We start from the raw sequence: 5,467 nt of genomic DNA, 5'->3' as shown, positions 1-5,467 counted from the left end.
TGCAATAATTTTATTCATATATGGCATCAAGTATCCCTCAGGATTGCAAAGTTGCTTTTAAGAATGTAATGAATGTAACAAAGTAAAATAAGTAAAATATTTTGTTAAAAACAAAGGCCATGCATGATCTGTAATCAATTTATTCCAAATAACTAGACTGCTATGCACAAGCAGTTTCTATAATACATTATTGCCTTGAACTTTCTCTTTCTTAAATTTTCCCAAATGAACAAGTAAAATTCTCTTAAGTTTGAAGGCAGCAGGTAAACACATATCCTCCTGTTATTGTTTTTATGATGGATTTTAAGATTAGAAAAGTGAACTTCTGAAAATGGTCTAGCTAACTAATGCTGAGCTTATAATTTATGGGGTTCTCCTTTGACACCTTAATAGCACTGGTATATCTATCGACCTAATCTTGTTACTGCATTTACTTCAAGGGAAAGCATATTTATAAATACTGGATTGCTGCCCTTTCTTCAGGAAGGCTGCAGGAACCAGCAGCTGATTGTAACTCTCTTCTAAGTACCCTATAAGCATTTTCACACCTATGACAGATGCACATCCTGTGATTCTAAATTTCTAAAAATGAAATCATCTATGTGAAATCACTCTGTGAAATATTAAAGGTCCTAGATATATTGAAGGTGTGAGATGACAATATGATGGCTTTATCAGAATACTGATTTTTTTTTTTTAAACTACGGGTTCATTCTCTATTCTTAATGGTTCTGGGCATTAAAAAGTTATAAAGTTATTCTCAAGGCTTTGAGGGGTTACCTGGGTATCTCTCCTAATTGGATGTAGGTAATTCTGTTTTCAGCTCACAAGAATTTTCTCCAAATCATATTTGATGTGTTTATTTATTAACACTTTTGAAATGTCATCCACCCTTGGTTTACTGATTCTCTCAAGAGGTTTTGGTGATGCTTCTAGTAGTTGAATTTTCTAATTTTTTTTTTTTACTTCCCTCATGCTCCCCCACCCCACTCGTCTTTGGTTCTTTTCCTAGCTTTTTTATTTCAATACTCAATTATTTTCTCTATTTTTTTGTTTTTAAGTATATATACTTAATGTTGCATATTTACCTGTAAGTACTACTTCAGTTTTGATATGTAGAACTTTCATTGTTTTGAAGGGAGTTTTAAATTCACTAAACATGTTTTTTTCCTTATAGTTAGACTCTGTGTCTCTCATTTAATGCAATGTTTTCAGACTATAATTTACATGATATTAACTCTTTGAAATTTCCACTTAACTCCAGTAAATTGTTTTTTCTTTTTTGAAAGATAATGTTCACTGAGTACTGGGAAAGATAATATGTGTTGAGTTGTATTTTAGATTAACTTTATTTCTGCTACTGCTCAAAATCTTTATATCTTTACTTACATTTTGTTTGATTTATCTTTTTTTTAAAAAAAAAAATATGGAACGCTTCACGAATTTGCGTGTCATCCTTGCGCAGGGGCCATGCTAATCTTCTCTGTATCGTTCCAATTTTAGTATATGTGCTGCCGAAGCGAGCACTGATTTATCTTTTTTATACAATTGACTTAAATATCTTCAACTATAATTATGAGTTTGTCAACTTTTGCTTCCAGTTTTATCAACACACACATACCTAATACACAAACACACACACGATGGTATTATATGTATTTGGGTTCATACTAATAATATCCTTCTGATTGGTTTTATTTTTTTAATATCAGATGGTAAACCTCTATCACTACGAATGCTTTTTAACTCAAATTTTATATATTTTAGTGTTAAGATTTTTGTGCCATCTTTTTTTGGCTAGTATTTACCTAGTATAACTTTTTAAAAATTATTCTTAATTTTAAACTTCCTGTGACCATTTATTTTAGTAGGTTTCCTTATAGCAATGGATTTCTGGCTTTAAAATATATATATCAATTAATCTTTGTTTCCAATAGGCAAGTTTAATCCTTTTGCATTTATTTTTAATGTGGATATGTTTTGAATTACATATATATTTTTAAAGATTTATTTACTTTGAGAGAGAAATAGAATGTGCATGCAGGGGGAGGGCAGAGAGAGAGGAAGATGGAGAATCCTGAAGCAGACTCCACACTGAGTGTGGAGCATGACATGGGGCTTGATCCCAGGAACCCCAGATTATGACCTGAGCCAAACTCAAGTCATCAGCTTAAATTACTGAGCCACTCAGGCATCCCTATTTTGAATTATATTTTAACATTAAAAATTTTTTCAATCTATCATCCCTTTATTCTTTTTTCATTCTCCATTCCTTACCTTAGCTTAGATTTATAATGTTCTATATGAACTCCTTCTCTTTCATTTGCTAATGTAGAAACAATGAGTTGTATTTATTATTATCTGTTTATTTGACAATTATAATATACACTGCATGCTACTCTTTTGTCCCATCCCCTTCAATCCAAAAGTAGCCAGTACTCTGGAATGCTTTTCTGTTTGTTAAAGTTGTATTGTTTTATGCATTTGGTTTTTTGGTATATTTTAAAAGATACAGCACCATATAAAATTTTGCTTTGTCATTCAACATTATGTTGCTAAGAGTCATGCATTTTGTTGCGCATATCTCTAGAATATTATTATATAAATATACCATAATTTATCTATTCTTCAGTCACTAAGCATTTGGATATTTCATCTTTTGTGACAGTGCTGCTGTAAATATTCTTGCAAATGTTTCTGGCACACGTGTACAAGAGTTCTCATGTTATTGTTGATTTATAAAGTATGTAAATATTCATCTTTATAGAAATACCTGAGTGTTTTCCAAAGTAGCTATACCAATTTATACTCTCAACAGCAAGATATAAGAGATCCTGTGCATGTGACACTAGATCCTCTCCAACACTTCTCACTTTTTGTAAATCAAAATGAGGACATACTGTTATCACATTGTAGTTTGCACTTGTATTTCCCTTACTTGTGAAGTCGAACATATCTTTTTTTTTTATAAAGATTTTATTTGTTTGAGAGAGAGCAAGTACAGAAGGAAAGGGAGAAGCAGACACCTGGCTGAGCAGAGAGCCCAACGCGGGGGCTCAATCCCAGGACCCATGACATCATGACCTGAGCTGAAGGCAGACACTTCACCGATTGAGCCACCCAGGTGCCCCTGAAGTTGAACATACCTTATATGTTGATTCCTCACAAGCATTTCTATCCTACAAAATATTTGTTCAGATTTTGGCATCATTTTTTCTTTTGACTTTATGAGAATTCTTTATGTATCCTGACATAATCCTTTGCTAGTTACTTGTGTTGTAGTATCTTCTCTCAGTTTCTACATTATCTCTTAATGGACAGATATTCACCCTTTTACTATAGTCACATTTACCGAACTATTCAATTCTGGTGTTGTGACTCGTTTTGAAAATTTCTCCTTATCCTAAGGTCAGAAAGATATTCACCTGTATTTTATTCCAAAGTTTTAAAGTTGTTCCTTGAATTTTAAAAGGCTTAATCGACTGAAATTTATTTTTCTAGATGGTGAGATATAAACATATGCTTTGATTTTTTTGCAAATAGATAACAAATGTTCTCAGCTCCGTTTATTAAATATTCTCTCTGTCCTCTAGTGACTTATTTATAATTATTATTTTATTTTTTATTGTAGTAGAGTTGACACAATGTTACATTAGTTTCAGGTGTACTAGTGATTTGACAAGTTTAAACCTTATGCTCTTCACCACAAGCGTAGCTCCCATCTGTCCCATTACATAGCTATTTCAGTATTATTGACTGTTTTCCTTATGCTTTACTTTTTATTCTTGTGACTTAGTCATTCCATAACGGGAGGCCTGTAACTCCCTCTGCTGTTCAACCATTTTGACCAACTCCCACCCCTTTCCCTTCGGGCAACTATCAGTTTGTTGTCTGCATTTATAGTTCTGATTCAGCTTTGTGTTTGTTTATTCATTTTTTAAGATTCCATTCATGAGTGGAATTATAGAATATTTGTCTTTTTTGGTCTGATTTATTTCACTTAGCACCATACCACCTAGGTCCATCCATGTTGTCTCAAATGGGGTAATATCATCCTTTTGAGGGCTGTGTAATATTCCATTGTGTATATATATCACATTGTCCTTATCCATTCATCTATTGACAGACACTTAGGTTGCTGTTGTAAATAATGTTGCAGTAGACATAGGGGTGCATATACCTTCTTGAATTAGCGTTTTCATTTTTGCTGGCAAAATACCCAAAAGTGGAATTATTGAATCTTAAGGCATTTCTGCTTTTAATTTTTTGAGAAACCTCCATACTGTTTTCCACAGTGACTGTATCAAGTTACATTCCCACCAAGAGTGCACAAGGGTTTTTTTTTTTTTTCCACATCGTCACCAACACTTGTTTCTTCTCCTCTTTACCATTCTAACAAGTGTTAGATGACATCTCATTGTGGTTTTGGTTTGCATTTCCCTGATGATGAGTAATGATGAGCATCTTTTCATGTGTCTGTTGGCCATCTGTATGTCTTCTTTGGAAAAATGCCTGTTCAGGTCTTCTGCCCATTTTTTAATTGCATTGTTTGTTCTTTTGGTGTTGAGTTGTATGAGTTCCTTATTTATTTTGGATATTAACCTTGTATTGGATATATCATTTACAAATATCTTCTCCCATTTAGTAGGTTGTCTTTCTTTGTTGTTGATATTTTCCTTTGATGTGCAGATGCTTTTGTTTTGATGTAGTCCCAATAGTATATTCTTGCTTTTATTTCCCTTACCTTAGAAGATATATCTCGAAAAATGTTGCTATGGCTGATGTCAGAGAAATTAGTGTTTGTGCTCTCTTCTAGGAATTTTATGGTTTCAGACCTCACATTTAGGTCCTTGATTCATTTTGAGAGGTTTTCTTTTGTATAATGTTAGAAAATAGTCTAATTTCATTCTTTAACATGTAGCTGTCCAGTTCTCCCAATATCATTTGCTGAAGACACTGTCTTCTTCCCATTACATATTCTTGCTTCCTTTTTCATAGATTAATTGACCATATAATATGTGGGTTTATTGCTACAGTCTCTATCCTGTTCCATTGATTTATGTGTCTGTTTTTGGGCTAGTACCATACTGTTTTGATTACTACAGCTTTGTAGTATATCTTGAAATCTGGGATTTTAATGCCTCAAGCTTTGTTCTTCTTTCTCAGAATTGCTTTGGCTATTTGGGGTCTTCCATGGTTCCATACAAATTTTAGAATATTTTTTGTTATAGTTTTTAAAAAATATACCTTTGGTATTTTGATAGGGATTGCATTGAATCTGTGGATTTCTTTGGGTAATATGGAAATTTTGACAATATTAATTCTTCCAATCCATGAGTATGGAATATCTTTCCATCTGTTTGTGTCATCTTCAATTTCCTTCATAACTGTTTTATAGTTTTCAGAGTACAGGACTTTCACCTCTTTGGTTAATTTTATTCCTAGGTATTTTATTCTTTTTCATGCA

At 32.7% G+C, this 5,467-nt stretch overlaps 1 non-coding gene across 1 annotated transcript; it reads right to left on the bottom strand.

Moving 5' to 3' along the window:
* Positions 1-1,420: 1,420 nt before the first annotated feature.
* LOC119868706 lies at positions 1,421-1,527 on the bottom strand. The gene has a single exon (XR_005386656.1). It is a non-coding gene; the product is annotated as a U6 spliceosomal RNA (small nuclear RNA).
* Positions 1,528-5,467: the final 3,940 nt, after the last annotated feature.

Source organism: Canis lupus, chromosome X (assembly GCF_011100685.1).
Source record: "Canis lupus familiaris isolate Mischka breed German Shepherd chromosome X, alternate assembly UU_Cfam_GSD_1.0, whole genome shotgun sequence".
NCBI classification, from domain to species: Eukaryota; Metazoa; Chordata; class Mammalia; order Carnivora; family Canidae; genus Canis; species Canis lupus.
The sequence above is the reverse complement of the archived record's forward strand: the minus strand, read 5'-3'. Positions and strand labels throughout refer to the sequence as shown.